The following is a 17,056-nucleotide window of genomic DNA, read 5'->3' as shown; positions in this document are numbered from 1 at the left end:
CCATATGAGCTTTCACAGAACAAGTTCAACATGGTCCGTGAAAGGTCTCTGGGGCTTTCTACCAGCATCTATCTCAGCAGTTTAGTTGCTATTCATGATAGTGAGCTTGGTTTAGAAACTTGTCCTCTATGAAGTTCAAATATGATACAAGAACTACTGTTCAAAGCAAGAATGTACAAAGTAGCTGACTTTTATACTGTTTATCTGTTGGCATAAACCATTGAAGGTTAATTCTTGTTAGGTCTTAAAAGAAGTAAAGGCTTGGGTAGGGAGAATACTATGGTGAACTTTACTGGAGCCGACAACCATCCAGACTTTTAACCAGAGTAGCCATAATTCAACTGTGGAATAGGGCACGAACTCTTCAAAACAAGGTACAATCCCAGCATTAGCAGAGGCAAATACAGAAATGTGCTCACGATGGGATGTCTTGGAACAACGTACCGAACAGAGGACCATCAGAACACGAACATGACTCATTGTGATCCAGCTTGACTTATTTTAACTTATCTAGCATTGGCATAAACTCACATGTTATCCATCTACCAAGACGTAATTTCCAAATGCTTGCTGTGCTGAACACTATGGATAAATTCTAGTGTGGCCCCTCTCAGGTCAGGTGCTCACTTACTGGAATATTTGCTGAGATAGGACTTTGACCTAACCCAAGGGCCCAGGTGGGTTTAAGTGTGGCTTTTGCATCTAGTTTAATCTGCTTGACCAACTTTGTGGATCATGTTCTCTAATTTCTTCAGGTTGAGGGGCCTGGAACAGGATCTTAGACTAGAGAGGTCTGACGTGAGGAAATAGTTTCTCACTGAAGCCTGTCTTAGTTGAGATCCTTATGCTGTATTCAAAATTATAAACTCTAGCAGGTTTTAGGCTATCTATAGCTATATGAGCCAAGTTATTCTAGGTGAATTAGGATGGTTTATTTTCTGGTAGCCCTGTTCAGCAAACTGCCCCAGGATATCCTCTTGAACATTATTTGCCGTAGTTAATGCTATGTGTGCTCAGTCTCTGCTTTCAGGTGGAATACCCAGTTCGTAGCTTTCTCCTTTCTTAATTGCCAACCATAACAAGTCAAGGGACCCCTTAATTGCCTTGGCCTACTAACCAGGTTCATTGAATCTACAACCCTACCCTCGCATTATGAAAAGGCATTTTCAAGTCAATTCTGATCTCCAGGGAGGTAGGACATGGTGACTCAGACTCCAGTCCTCTTGATGAACATAGAGCATGATATACTGATGTGGCTTACTCCTAGGACTTCCCAAATCAAGCTGGTCGCTGAATAAACTAACTTCCTTAATCCGTAAGTGGCCCATTGTAGGATCACTCTGCCTACTCGAATAATGCTCAGCAAGTGGGTACGGAGTTCTTGGGATTTGTGAAGTTCCTTGGGGCCTCCTTGAATACGTAAGCCTAGGTGCTTCTGAGTATTAAGGAATTAGGGAAGGCTGAAGCCAAGAAGTGGTCTTAACTATGGACTAGCTCTTCGAATAACTTAAGGGAAAGAGGTTTCCCTGTAGAACAGAAGTTGCCACATCCTTGATGAGCTTTTCCAAAGGTGATTCTAGTCAGCTGGAATACCACTGTACACTGAGTATCCAAGAAGCAAAAGTGGAGCATCAATTTTAGAATTCAAACATCTTGGATTCATGATAAAACTGTCTTGATTTTTGACTCAGTTAATAGCCCTGTTGGAATATTTGCTGGGAGTCAAAATCAAGACAGCCTTATGAATCCAAGATGAATTGATGTTAGAACAGAAGAAAACAGAATAAGTGACACAGAACAAACTCAGACAGATCTAACTTCGAGTCCCTGCTAGCTCTGAAGCCTTGAGAGCCAGCTGACTCAGACTTAGCTTGAACGATAGAATTTCAAAAGGTATCCTTGGCCCATTGACACTTGTGAACATGCCCTATTCCTACCAGAAAAGTAAGCAAGATGACCACCTATACTCCTGTGTGGCTAGTCTACTTGTGTACTTTCACTTACCAACTTGTAATCTGTTCTATTCACCTACTCTTGTCCTAAAACATGAAGCCAGAGACTACCCCTCTGTGTAATGTGTATTGTGAAGGGAAGCATTGCTACCAAATGGATAAATGATTAAGTAGTGGCATGAAAGATTGGCTGGCAACCAGAGAAGTTTTGTTATCTGCCTCTTGTCATAATTTGATAGTTTAAAGAAGGAATTCTTAATATCGGACCAGAATAGCTTCCAAGGTCTCACATGTTTTTTACTTCCCTATCTTTGCTTGGGAAGCAAAATCGCAATCTTAACTCTTGTGCCCTAAAATAGTAGCAGTGTTAAAACTCAGGATTGGATCTAAGATCCTATATAGGATAGGCAAAAACCCAGTGGACATGTGGCCAAAGATAATGGTAGACTCACCTGTACAGCTTGGAAGGCTACGAAAGAGTATTCAAACTCATAAGATAGTTTAAGCAAGTAGGAGGGGTACCACCTATGCTCAGTGAAAGACGTACAGAGGTCAACTCAGAATTCAATTGGTCCTCTTCAACTTTGGTGGCATAAATTTATCAAAATGCTTCTTAGGGGTTATGGTACCTACAAATAGTCCTTTGACCCACCTTAATCTCTCCTAAATGGAGATGGTGGGGTTGGAAAAAATAGGCAAAACTCTAATGAAGCATGCACTCTGACAACAAGCTGGCCCTACCGAACAAACAATGGTGGCATCTATTAGACTTATCTAAAATAAAACTCGCAATAGAAGTGTGTACACTTGACTAGGAACAAAAACAAATGTGCAAAATACTGGTGTCAATTACACTAGAATTGAACTCCTTTGAAAAATTTTTGTAACCTAATCTAGGCTGGCTGACAGTGCTATCTAAACTGAATGGCACTAATGGCCCTGATAATGTGGGGCATGAATTATTCTCAGGTCTGAGACTTAAGAAAACCTTGGCTTGCTGTTGGATATTCAGATGGATTCTGTTGCCAAGATACCAAGCAGTTGTCCATCCACCATTGGGGCTCCTTGTCAGTTCTAGCATCTGCTCTCTTTGGGTCTTAACCACACTTTCACTACACTGCCTTTTTCGTGTAACCCTCACTTATGGCACAGCTACATATTGGTTTGCAGGCTCTGTTTCTAAATTGTGGCTACTATTCATCTTACGTGGCATCTAAGGGCTTGAATCCCTGGACCAGAGTCCTGAGCAAATTCTTACCTTGGGCTTCTCAAAACAATGCTCTGATCAGTTTGTCTAGGTTTATACTTGGCTCTTGAGGGTTATTTTGTGGGCAGTAGGCCCTGAGGGAATTAAGAATACAATTGCATTGTAACAGTCAAGCCCAGAAATCCCATGGATAAGGGTGCATGGGGAAAGATTTGGGTGTTGCCCATCTCCCTGGCAAAATCTCTTAAAAGTAGTTACATGTACTTAAAAACCTATGCTTTAATCTGTTTATAGAATATACTTTGGTTTCTAGTCTTGGATCTTTAAGCCTGAATTGAAGGGTGAGGGGTAAAGGAAGTGACTTCATGAGCTTGCCATAAAAACAGGTGACCAAGTGTCCCCGTCATCCTGGGAACAGGGTACTTTCACTAAGAGTCTCAAACTGGGGACAACTTTACATAAACAGCAGCTATAGATATTCTGCTTTCACAAGAAATGCCTTATCACTTGCTTGACTGTCTGACCGTAGCTGTACAGATGAGCAATTGGCATTCAAAGTCATGGTACAAATGAACAAATGTTGGCACTGCCAGCTAAGATTCTCCCTTGGCATCCATCGCTAAACAGTAGATGCTTCGGACTGACTCCTGATATCGGGGTCTTGTTGAGCTTCTCCAGATACTCATACCTGGGCTGGTATTTGGTTTCCAGTGGACTGGGGGCAGTTTAATAAGTTGCTCACATGTTGGTGGGTGGGATAGTGTCCAGGTGCCTCTACAGGTAGCCATGATCTGGGCTGAGCTTCATAGACCTAAGGCAAGACAAGGAGTTGCTTAGTAAGCAGAGCTAAAAAGTAAAAAGTCGACAGAACAAAATAAAAGCCCATAAGCTTAGGGAAAATCTCTGGAAAGGCCAGAAATAACTTGGTGACAGAAATAAGGGTTTAAAAAAGGCAAAAAGCATAAAGGAGTAACTGTAATTGAACTATTGCAACGGGTCTAAAGTTCCATGGGTCAGCAGGCTTATAGTGGGCTTGTCTTAGCCAGATTTAGGGATGAGAAATTGAGGTGATATGAATGGGAATCTCAGTATGCCATTAAATGGGAATGTCACACGGAAATGTACGTTTCCCAGGCATTTTGGGCTCAAGCTCTGCATATAAGCAATTCTCCCAACAAAGACAACAAAATGGCAATGGGATATGACAGGATATGGGCTGACACTGACAGCTTTTGCTGCAGCCTTCAAGGTAGGGTAATAGTCGCAAACCTTTCCTTGTCTGAATACTTTAGGCCACTCCTATCACTGAGAACCCTATGTACAATATGCAGTCAGTTTGAGCCTGTGTGGGCATATGAGATATAAGGTAAATTGAGAGGCTTGTACTTACAGTTGAGGCCAGCCATGAGTCTTCTGAAGAATGGGAAATCTAGTTTTCAGGGATGGGTGTTTGACCCTGGTTGCAAACATAAAAGCCAGCTCACTATTGATTCTGCCAACATGAGCACTTCGAAAGGTTGTAGTTACTGTCAAACGCGATTCTAAGTAGAACTCCAATTTTGGGAGCTATGGTAATCAAGGCTGGTTTGTATTGGCCAAACACTGGAATGTACTACTCAAGGGATGGTCTACTCTGGCAGAATTATGCTTGGCATTATATGGGATGGAGTAATGGATTTCATACTCGTTTCACTTTCATCTTAGATGAGTGGTAATGGGCTCTTATCACTTTAAACAGACCTAAAAGCATTAGTCTTAACTAGCACCTGAGCTGTTTCTTACGCCTTTATGCCCAAAAGAGAATATGTTCAATTCATACATCCTGAACTAGTTTTATGGTTTCCATCTTAAATTCCAGCTACTATGGAAATAGGTCTCATTCAGGGGGGGCATGGGTAAGATGAACTTAAAGCAGAAGTCATCTCATCTTCCAGAAAATTGGAGTTAGTCTAGAAGTATTCCAAGGTTCTCTCCTGAATTCTGTGCTTTACTGTTTGCATATTCTAATGTAATCCCCATCGTGCAGGGAGAACCTGGCCTCTGGAGCCTGTATACCCTATGAAGAGTTCTCACTACTAGGGTAAAGTTCATTCCCCTGCTCCTGTAGCAGGATGAGTCGCAGACAAAAACCCCTCAGACGCCGGATTAAAGAGGCTTTATTGCGCCTCAAGAACCAAGCTCGCCGAAGAAGAAATAGTTCCTGGCCCTTTTAAGGGCTTACAACTCTAAGGGGTCCACATGACAGGGTCGTGATAGATTGAGCAAGCATGAGTTATGTGACTAGGTGGGGGTGGTGAGCAAGGCAAGTATTTCTCCATAAAGTTGATCTATAGATAGCACAAGCAGTTAGGGTGGGGGTTAATCTTTAACCTACAGGCCTGGCCAGTGGCGCCGATCACTCTTTACTTCCTCCTTTTCTTTGGAGACGGGGCGGGGTGGGGGGGGGGACAGTAGGAGAAATGGCCTCTCTCCTCACACCTATGGGGAACTGTCAAATTCCCTGTAAGACCACTCAAATGGGGAATCAGAGGCAATGACTATTGTGTGAATGTTTTTAGTCCAGTGTTTGGTCGGCTTTGGAAGCAATAGGGGCTTCCATTCTGTTACTAAGAAGTCAGGTGATGTCAAGGTGACTTGAAACCCAAAAGAATATCCATGCTGTATCAGTCCTGGCAGAGCCATGCTGTGAGCAGGGATAGATAGCCTCACCAAAGCTGGTCAGGTGCTGGTAGGTGCTGGTGGGGCCGAGGGTGTTCTAGATGAAGAAATTTCAGTCCTAAGCAAGGCTGATATCTAAGGGCAAAACCAGCATTGGCTATGAGATTCAGAATGAAATGATTTTAGGTCTTGTGCTGGCAGAAGCAAAGATCAAAAACCTGAAAAGAAAAATCCCATCCAACTTTATTTCAATGGCCACACTTGCAAAAAGATGGACAAAGGCTCATAATCAAAAGCCATATCAATAGTGTGGAGACAAGAATGCATCTGTGTAAGGTGTGAATTTGTGTGTCCACTACATTGAGCCTAGTGAATCATTCTTTTCAAGCCTCTTATAGCTTATATTTGAGTCTTTTAAGTTTCTAGGAATTCTTACTTTATACCCTAAACATAGACTTCTAAAAATGATACCATTCTTTGCCACAGCTTAATGCTTTTGTTCTTATTTCACTTTGCTCAATTTTTTTTAACCCCTCTTAGTACTTACCAGGTATGTTTTGGCTAATCCTGTTATTTCCAGCCCTTCTGTCACTATTAGGCATGTTTCTTTAAAAAATTAGATTGAGTAAAATCCAGCTGAAACCTGTGAATAGAAAATGTCTCTTTATTCTGGCACCTGGGTGATTTGACTTGCATGTCTTACATTATTATTTTTTGAGACGGAGTCTTGCTCTGTCACCCAGGCTGGAGTGCAGTGGCGCAATCTCGGCTCACTGCAAGCTCTGCATCTTAGGTTCATGCCATTCTCCTGCCTCAGCCTCCCAAAGTGCTGGGATTACAGGCGTGAGCCACCTCACCCGGCCGCATGTCTTACATCATTACATTCCTTTCTCATGCTGTCTGGTGTGCTTGTACCTCTTATGTGCCACGTCAAATCCCCTCTTCCTCACTGCCTTTTCCCATTTGCAGCTGCTGGTGTAACTCAACAGCACTTCAACTCAGTTTTATACCAGCTACCTCCCAGTTCCCATCCCAGGATTTTCCTCCGATTTGGAGACATGGGATGTTTTTGGGAATCCACTGGGCTTTCACTTCCCTCTGGAAGTATGGGGGGCGTTAGCACCTAGGGACAAACCTTGATGGATAGGAGCTGGGAACCAATGGATAATGCATCTCTCTATCCTCCCAATCTGAGATGTTTCCTAAGGCTATAGCTTGAGTGACTTTAGAGTTGCTAGTAGTAGGTAGTGGCCAACTCCATAATGCAGACTTATACTGGCCTTCCCTCTGTCCTAATTCATTTTCCTTAGGATTATGTCCTCAGACTGGAACACCAAGCTTTTGCTGGTTTCTCTGAAAGAGTGAGATGCAGTGGCTTAGATCAGCTTTCTAGCCAGTCTCCTCTCTGTTACTTTGAAGGTTTCATTGTCTCCCTTCCTTTGGTTAGGGTTACCTTCCCACTTCTCATGGTTGTCTCCAATCTTGTACCTACTTTAATAGTCACCAGGTATATCTGCAGGTATCAACATCAACTCCAAAACATGGTGTGAAGTGGAAAATGAAGAGAAAGCATTCTTACGGGATAGTCCTGGGATAGGAGGTGGATGTCTCAATCACAGGACCAGGTGCTATTAGCAGCAGGCTCAAGTACCTTAATGAAGCCAGCATTAAGGCCAAGTGAACTTTCTAGTGAGGTCAAAATTCTCAGTTGAATCCTAGCTACTCAGGAGGCTGAGGCAGGAGAATCACTTGAACTCAGGAGGTGGAGGTTGCAGTGAGCAAAGATTGCACCACTGTACTCTAGCCTGGGTGACAGAACGAGACTGTCTTTAAAAAAAAAAAAAAAAAAAAAAAAACCTTAGCTGACTTGTGAACCACTGGCTGATCTGGGGAAGCCAAACTTGAGCTTGTTCTGATTGTTAGTGTGTCCTCTAGAAAGTGAGACACTCTTATGTTGGACCCCTACTAACTTAAGTAGGGAAGGTACAAGGTTTGTATTAGTCTGTTTTCATGCTACTAGGACATACCTAAGAGTGGGTAATTTATAAAGAAAAAGGCTTAATGGACTTGGTTCCATGTGGCCAGGGGAGGCCTCAAAATCATGGCAGAAGGCAAGGGAAGAACAAAGGCATGTCTTATGTGATGGCAGGCAAAGAGTGAGAACCAAGTAAAAGGGGAAACACCTTATAAAACCCATCAGATCTCATGAGACTTACGACCACGAGAACAGTAATGGAGGAAGCCACGGCCTACGATTCAATTATCTCCCACCAGGTCCCTCCTACAACATGGGAATCGTGGGAGCCACAATTAAAGATGAGACTTGGGTGGGCACACAGCCAAACCAAGGTTCAAGAGGCCAAAGAGACCAAGAGTCAGCAAACAAAACATAGGGTTTGAGGGAACTTACAGGGCAGTCCATTGGCAAGTTGGCTGGAAGGAAAACTTGCAACCACATGTTGTAAAGCAGGCAGTTTATAGCACTTAGCACCCTCCCTTCAGCAGCTTCCATGTGGCACCCCTCACTTATTGCTGTCAGTTGTGTCCGTCATAAGGATCAGTCTCAGGGTATGCTGGTTGCTGTCAGGTGTCTACCATGCACCTCCACCCAGCATACCCTTGAATGGCCCTCATATTCTTAGGACATTCTTCCATGACTTTCCTGGGGCCAGGTATGTGAAAGAGCATTGTGGCAAGATGCCTCAGCAATACAATGAATGTAATCAGACTATACAGAAAGCCTTTCCAAGCATTTGGAAAATGATGAAACCATGTAGTTCTATGGTGGCTCACACCAGCTGGGAATGCTGTAATCCCAGCACTTTGGGAGGCTGAGGCAGGTGAATCACGAGGTTAGGAGCATGAGACCAGCCTGGCCAACACGGTGAAACCCTGTCTCTACTAAAAATACAAAAAAATTAGCTGGGTATAGTGGCAGGCGCCTGTAATCCCAGCTACTCGGGAGGCTGAGGCAGGAGAATGGCTTGAACCACAAGAGGCGGAGGTTGCAGTGAGCTAGATGGTGCCACTGCACTCCAGCCCGGGTGACAATGCAAGACTGTCTCAAAAAACCAAACAACATAAACAAAAACCCACAACCTGTGCAGTTCTAGGGCTGTAAGATTCTAGGGCCCGCATGGCCTGGGTTATATCGTGAGAGCAATTAGGGATATATATACAGACAACAGGCAACTTCAATGCATGCACAGCCTCCATCCTGGGCAGGTTGAAGTCCAGGGCTATGTGACTTTACAAAGAAGGGTACATGACCCACTACCCATGTCTCTGCAGTATCATCCACCCTAGCCCACCATATATAGCATACTCACAGTGGGGATAACACTAACTTGCTTCCACACTAGGTGGAAAATGTCATCCCATCTTGATTGTAGACTGTTTTGTTATGGAGGGAGACCACCTGTGCCCAAAGGTTGGCTGCAAACTATCTATGGGTGGAAGGTGGATTGTTTAGTCACGAAAGGGCAAGTCATGACCATCTAGCAAAACACAAGAAGTTGTTGAGAGAGCACCACCTCTGGCAGCAGCCTGGTGCCCAGTCTACAACACCAGATGGATTTGGCCCACCTCTGACATGGTGCAGGAGGCCAGAGGAAGATAATGGGGATATTCCATAATGAGGATCCTCTGCTAACGCAAGACCAGGGCCAAGAATCACTTTTGAAGTATGAAGGGAGAGTACAGTTCAAGAACAGGTGTGACCTGTATATCTTGTTCTAGGCCCTTCCCTGCTGTCAGAGTGAAAAACGAACCATGGGGCTGGCTTACCATTTCCAGAGCCATGTAATGTGCTCATTATTACATGGGGGGCTGGTTTACATGGACGGGGGCAGTTTACTGTTTCCAGGGCCATGTAATGTGCTCCCTTGAGGGTGGGTCCTGTGGCAAGGGCAGTAACAGCTTACCTTGAGTCCCAGCTTGCGGCAAAGGCACGCTGTCCCTTGCGCTGTCCCTTGCGCTGTCCCTTGCGCTGTCCCTTGCGCTGTCCCTTACGATCCTGATAGTGGTATCAGGTCCCTGCGTCAGTCTACGTGTGCCGGAGATGAGAATGCACATATTTAGGGTGCAGATGGCAACTGGTAAGCAGCGTGTCCAGAGCCAGAGTGTCTCCTGGAGTTTCTTCCACAATCCATTCAATCGGCCCTACTGTTGTAGCATTGTACAACTGGTGGAAATGCCAGTGTATATCCAGGGACTCCTCGTTTCTGCACCTTGTCGATCAAAGTGCATGCCCTGGTTACTACTGGGACATCGTAGGCTGTACATAGCTGCTCATCCTTTTATGGTGGTTATCTTTCTGGCATGCTTGCTGGAATATGCTTGCAGTAGCCCCATGTAGATGTCTGCAAAAGTCAAGGCATGATGGCAGGCTCAAGAGACAAGGTTCTATGTAGCCTACCTCCCACCATTGCACTGGGATTCTACCCTAGGTGGCCTGTCCGGTATCATGTGGCAAGAGCTCAGGGTGTTGCTGTGCTAGGGTAAGACACTAAGAGGCATACGTCTTCACATCATAGTGGTAGGCCTCAACTCTCTATGGCCCAAAGGATATGTTGTCCCCAATGTCCTGTCCTACATAGCCAGAGGGTTACATCTTCTGTGACTTCCTCAATGATGGCAAACTCCTCTGCTGGTTTTCCAAGTGGTGTAGATGTGGTGTGGGCATCCACATGATGGACCATTACGTATCCTCCAGATGCGATGGAAAACATCCTGTGTCAGCACTCCAAAAGGCATGGCCCACTACCATCTAATCCTGCACTTCACATTGTAGTAGCCGCATGCTGAGGCCCTGAAAGATGATCCTGTTATCGGTGCACAAGGCTACAAGGTCTGCCTCAGAGGATCATCCAGGCAGCTTGCGGCTCAGCCCTTTGGCTACTATGTCCTTTACCAGTATGAAGCCAGATACTATCAGCGGACAGCTGGGTGGCTATGGCAGTCCAAGTGTAAGGATTGCCTTGTGATGGGCCATCTGTGTACTAAGCCTGGTCAGGCATTGGGCCCTGTCCCTCTTGTACAGAAAGGAGCATCTGGAGGGCCAGTAGACATCTGTCAACAATCTTCAGTTGTCACATAGGTGACAGGGCCAAGCCCCAAATGGAGGTCAGCACTCAAGGGCCTATTAGCCAATGTGCTCCTGTTGCAGGTATGCATGCCACTTGGCCAGTCTGTGTCTGGGCATTCCCAGGCTTTGGTTTCCGGAAGATCCTTTAGCCAACCTACTATAGGGTACTTGGGTGTATACTAGCACTGGGAGCCCTTTGGTAATGTCCTCCACTTATTGCAAGGCATAACATAGTGCAGAGTTGTTACTCTGACACCATGTATAACTTCAGCCCACTTCTGTAGTTGGGACCAGAATCCTAAAGGCACATATTTTTGTCCTTGTGTTTGCCATAGTTCATACCCAAACCCCTCAGGGTATCTGGCTGCATCCAATTCATAAGGCTGTCCCTGCCCTAGAACTCCCAAAGCTTGTATTTATTTCAGAAGCTTATTCAAAGGCCTTCATTCTCCCATGTGGACCAGTCCCAGTAGGCCCTCTTCTTGATTAAGCTGTATTAGGGGCCTAAGGAATTGGGCCAAATGGGGAATGAAAGGACTCCAATACCCTAGGAGGCCTGAGAAGGTTTGCAACTGCTTCATTGACAGGACATGGGTAGGCCTGCACCCTATCCATAATGACAGGCAGAATGACTTGAGTCTTACCCGACAAGATGACAGCCAAGTATTTGTGGAATCTGGACTTTGCATTGACTCTCCATCCTGTTTGCCAAGTAAGGGCAAGGTGAGGCTGTGGCTTGTAAGCTTGTAAAAGACTTGGAAGTTAGCATGATGTTCTCCATGTGGTGGAGAACATGTACCCTCTCCAGAGTGGTCCATTCACTGAGATCTGTGGCCACTAGACTGTGACAGTGAGGCTATGTAACCATCCTTTGGGGAAAGATGGCAAAGGTCCATTGTTTTCCTTCCCAAGTGAATGCAATGGGGGCATTGGGCGTGCTGAAGAAGGCATTGATTGGCTAAATAACAAAATGGTATGAGCCAAGCACCTCTCCTAGCCCCTTCAGAAGGGTGGTAATATTGGAAACAGCTGCATATAGGTTGGGTGGGTGGGGGAGAGTGTGAGTGGCTTATATAATTCCTAGTAATCTATCATTCTCCATGTCTCATCAGGCTTCTACACTGCCCATACAGGGCTGTTGTGTGGGCTGTGTGCTGGCCTTATGCCTATCCGGGCTAACTCCTTAAGTCTCTGGGATTTCATGCCTCCCCAGCAGGTGGTATTGCTGCAGTGCTGCAGCAATACCCTACTCACTGTAGGGCTGGCAACTGTACCATTTAAATCTATTTCATGTTTACCCTGATCATATGCTTCACCACCCTAACTCCTGGTCAGAATTTCCCAGCTGCCACTTTAGAGGGTCAAGACTAATAAGAGATCCATTCCCAAGATGTATTCTCAAATGGAATTGGTGTATGTTAAACAGGATTTTGGTAGCAATCTCCCAACTTGTAATATTTAATTCAGCCTGACTTTCACGGCCCTTGTATAACCATCTATTGCTATTACAGGCCCTTGGAACCAATGAATGTTATGAGTGCATTCAGTTCCAGTGTCCAATGGAGCAAGCACAGCCTAAGTGAGCAATATGTACTTCTACATGTGGCCATCGGCCCCCAGACACTCTAGCCACCATTGCTGTTATTGGGATTCTGGGGCCTTGGCCTACATCCTAGTCTAAAGGGGTTGATGCTGGCCATCCCTGTGCAGGAAGGGCAGCAGTGGGCTGAACTTTCGAGGCTCCTTTAGTGAAGGTGCTGTTCTGGCTTGAACTGCTGCCACAGTCCCACAAGAAGAGCGTTAAGCTATTTTTGCAGTAGGTGTCCCTGCCAATATCAGGTCATACCACATTTGTTGGTGGATCACCCTGATGGGCCCCTTGGCTGTTCCCTTTCCTTTGGCTCCCTTGTCTTTTATCTCAGTAGCACACACCCCTCAGTTTCTCCATTTCCTCAGAGTTGGCAGCTGCTTAGGCTGCCTGAAACATTGTCTATCCTACCAAGAAGCCCAGGATAGACACCAGCATGCCATACCATTGGGTTTGGGTGCTGACTACAAGAGGTGGCATCTTTTGTTCTGGCAGTGAAAAGCTCAATGTTGGAACCTCTAATGCTCAGCAGAGATAGCGTGCTCCATCCTCTAAGTCTGAGGATGTTCTGCAGTTTCTCCGGTCCGTCATCACAAAGGAGACATGAAGGATGTATCTCCCTCATTTGGCCAGGCCACCTTGCAGCCCACATCCACCTGTTGGGATGGCCAGATCCTCATTATTGGTACCATAGAGGTGCCTGCCTCAGGGCCAGGTAGTTCGTGATGGATGCCATTGTATGAGTCCAGAGTGTAATACCCTCTGCCTCTGTTTTATAGACGGATACCACCCCGTGACTGACTCTCCCCTTCTGCCTGAATCTATTTCCCAGCTCCGATTCCGCAGTAGTGCAGCTCCACACCAGTGTGCTGCTGCCTTTCAGGTGCAAGCTAGTCTTGCAGTGCCACCTTATGTGGGTACAGTTGGTCCACTTTTATTTTGGTGAAAACCAGATGCACAGATGAGATCTATTGAGTCATCCCAGGCCTCTCTTCTTACTAGAGCTCTCCGTGGGGTCTGAGGGCTTAGGGTCTTAGGATAACTTAATCATGGTAGCCCTGACTCATCAATATGCCAGTCAGTGGACCTTCACATGGTCTACCCACCAAACCCAGGATCTCCATTCTGGGATCTCCATTCTGTTATCCTGTTCCCGCCTGTGGGAACAGTAGAGTCTCCATTTCAGCTTGAGCTAAACTGGCATCTAATTTAGTTCACTTTGTAACTGATGCATCCTTGACTGTACTTCAAGTAGCCACTGAGGTGGAGATTCTAGCACAGGCAAGAACATCCAGCCAACTGTAACTGCCACAGCCAAGGCATCTTTCACTTAGATCCAACCCCTACAACAGCTTTCAGACCCTTCAGCATTTTTGTGGGGGCATCTCCATACTCACATTGGGCCCAATTAAGGATAGTGGCTCTCAGGCCCCACACAGATGTGGATGGCCAGCCCAGGACTTCCCCTAGATTTCCCCTTTCCTGATCCCATTGTCTTGGTACTCACAGGATTTTCTTACCTCCTGCAAAAGATATGTAAGGCATATTTGGAGGACCTTACTAGGAGGTCTAGTAGCAGGCTGGACAGAACTGCCACTGCTTGTTTAAAAACAGCATGCAATTTGTACAGCACTTTCACTTAGCACCCTTTCTCTGGCAATATCCACATGGCAACCCTTAAGTTGTTGCTGTCAGGTGCATTGCCATTAGGGTCATTCTTTGGGCGTGCCAAAGTTATTACTGTCAGGTGTCCACTGTAAAACTCCAAGGCTCATTGGTATGGCTAAATAACATGGCTTATCCTGTGGATGACATTTTATTCAGATTCTAGTAAGGGAGATGAGCATCCAATTGTAGAGGGGTGAAGTATAGTGGCCTACTTGGGACTTTGATGTGCTGGTTCTAATATGCGGTGGTATCCCCATACTGGGATTTCTTGGCACTCCTCGTAGTGAGCTTTGGATGGTTCTTCTGAGGAATCTTGAGTCTCAAAAGGTGTCCACCCAACTAGTTTCATTACAAATCACTGTATCACCCAAACTAGAGCAGCCCATTAGTACCAGCTCCTGGGAGCTTGTCTGTTCAGAGTTTTGCCCCTGGAGGAGAGAAGAGGGTTCCACGTTTTCCTCAATTCCTGGAAGATGGACTCGTTCTAGCAGCCAAGATGGTATACTAATAGACAAACCTTATAGCAGCTTAGAAGAACTTTCTTTTTTCTAACAGTCCAAACATGAGCAATGCAATCTGATAGAGGATCTGAGGTATTGATCCAGAAATTTTCTACCTTGATGGTCCAAAATAACTTTTCTCGCTTTTATCTGTTACAAGTCTACCAAACCAGGAGTGAAGAAAGGAAAAGCATACATTCAGGGAATGGCTCAATTTGTGATTAGAGATACATTAACCAGTGCCTAGTCATATGGCTATGGCTAGCTGCATGCAGCTAGAAAAAGGGTAGTCTTTAGCTATTACCCATCCAAAGGGGGTTGGCCAGAGTTCCATTGCTTGAGGCACAGAATGCCAGTGAGTATTGCTGAGACAAGTATTGTCAGGGAAGAAAGGCTTCATTGTGGGTGACCTCACCTGGGAGATGGGAGAATAAGTCTCAAATCTGCCCCTCTAACTAGAGTTGGGGCTCTTATGGAGGGATAAGGAATACAGCTATATGTGGAGACTGGGATTACATGTGAGTTGTGTTGGGGGCGAGGGTCAGGGGACCAGCAGGTAGACTAACAGATGTCAAGCCTTCGTGACAAATGGAGGATCTTGGTGCCATGGAGTCTGGTCCAGTAGTCAGTTTCAGTCCCTTGATAACTTGAAGGCTAGTGGCCATTTTCTGGGAAAGGAGCCAAAAAGCTAGAGTTAGCAAAAGTTAGATTACTTACCTCTGATTTCAGGAATGTCCTGAAGCGTCTTTATCTACATAAAGCATAAGGCCCCTTTCATGATCTCAACTCATTACTTTTTTGGAATTGGCCGTCCTAGGGGCCTAGTCAATGATTGAGGAGAAGGGGATATGTAGAATACAAAATGCAAAGGAGTTTCACGGGGCCTATATAATCTCTGTGCCCAGAACAAATGTTACTACAGAAGGGAAGAATAAACATTGAGGTAACCACTAGCAGTTTCTGGCACACTGTTTGACCCTGACTTTGAGTGCCTTGCTCCTTCAGAGAAGGTAAAGTATTAATTGACTCATTAAATAGATGTGTCAGTCAGGCCGAGATGCAAAGGTTCAAAGATCAGGATTTGTGCAGTTGCCAGTAACCAGTCACTGACCTGGATTTAAATCTAAGAGCAAGGACTGACTTCTAACAAGTTACTTGACTTGAGTTCATTAAGATAATTTTCGTGTTTGACAAGGATGCAAAGATATAGGAGTATCTTGTTCTACTTGTGAACTTAGTTCCATCATTGGCCCACTTATCTACTGGGTTCTACCAAGATTTATAGACTTTATCAACCAGAGTTTGACTTTGTGTGGAAGGGAAGTCAAGTCTTGCTAGTGACTGTCTCACCACTAGTTAATTGGAGACGTGCTGATGGCCTAGTAGAACTTCATAATCAAAGACATGAAAGGGACAAATGTCTAGATGACTTGCTGTGACAACTAAATCTCTACATCCTTTGAACCAGCAATTGTACTTCTAGAAACTCAAATGAATCTTACATAGAGAATGGCTTTAATAGCACCCCCACCCAAGTGAGCAAAACCTAATCCTGTTGCGAAACCATAGTGGTAGCTTTCCTAGAGAATGTCATTTATTCAACATGAATTTTGAACCATGTCACAAACTACTTTGCATTTTTTTCCTTTTCATATATAGTATTAAAGAATACATATTTTAAATAGTATTGAATAAAAATAGTATTAAATAACTTCATACATAGTACTTTCATAGTTCTTGCCATTAAAAATAATGGCGAAAACTGCAGTTACTCTTGGACCAACCTAAGTTGTAACCAAGCAGACTTAGGAAGGAGATTCTGACTTATTTTCATGGCCACCTTTAAAATTAAGTCTGTGGACCTGAAATCTGTTTGACTTTGACACCCTAGTCTGAGACTCAACAGGCTGCCCCTGTCACATCTTTAAAACTGGTATACTGAGAAGCATAGATGCTTAACAAAATTACAACAGGATGAATGGGATGAGCTGCAGTCCCTGTTTTTCAAGTTTGTCCTGAGGTCATGACTAATACTAATCTCCCTCGATTACCCTCACCGACTTCACATTCCATTTACTTCCTGTCTGTACTTTTGCTGGTCTGTGTTGCTTGCCTGTTGGGATAACCCAAAGACTACTGTTCAAAGGAATTGGGCCCTGGTACGTCTTCCTTATAGTCGCTGCAAATACCTATTGAGTTATCTAAAACAGGTGCCCCAAGAAGCATCCTCTGTTTTCTGGACTAACTTATCCCCAGTATGCAGCAGCAACCTTATATAATGGTCAGCTATTCCTCCCAGCATACTAAGTCCTTTTGCCTGCTGGTCTACCATCAGTTCAGATTTAGTAGACAACTTACTGTGCCACCTGTAGAGACATTCCTTTCACTTCCCTTCCA

Source organism: Nomascus leucogenys, chromosome 17 (assembly GCF_006542625.1).
Source record: "Nomascus leucogenys isolate Asia chromosome 17, Asia_NLE_v1, whole genome shotgun sequence".
Taxonomy (NCBI): Eukaryota; Metazoa; Chordata; class Mammalia; order Primates; family Hylobatidae; genus Nomascus; species Nomascus leucogenys.
The sequence above is the reverse complement of the archived record's forward strand: the minus strand, read 5'-3'. Positions refer to the sequence as shown.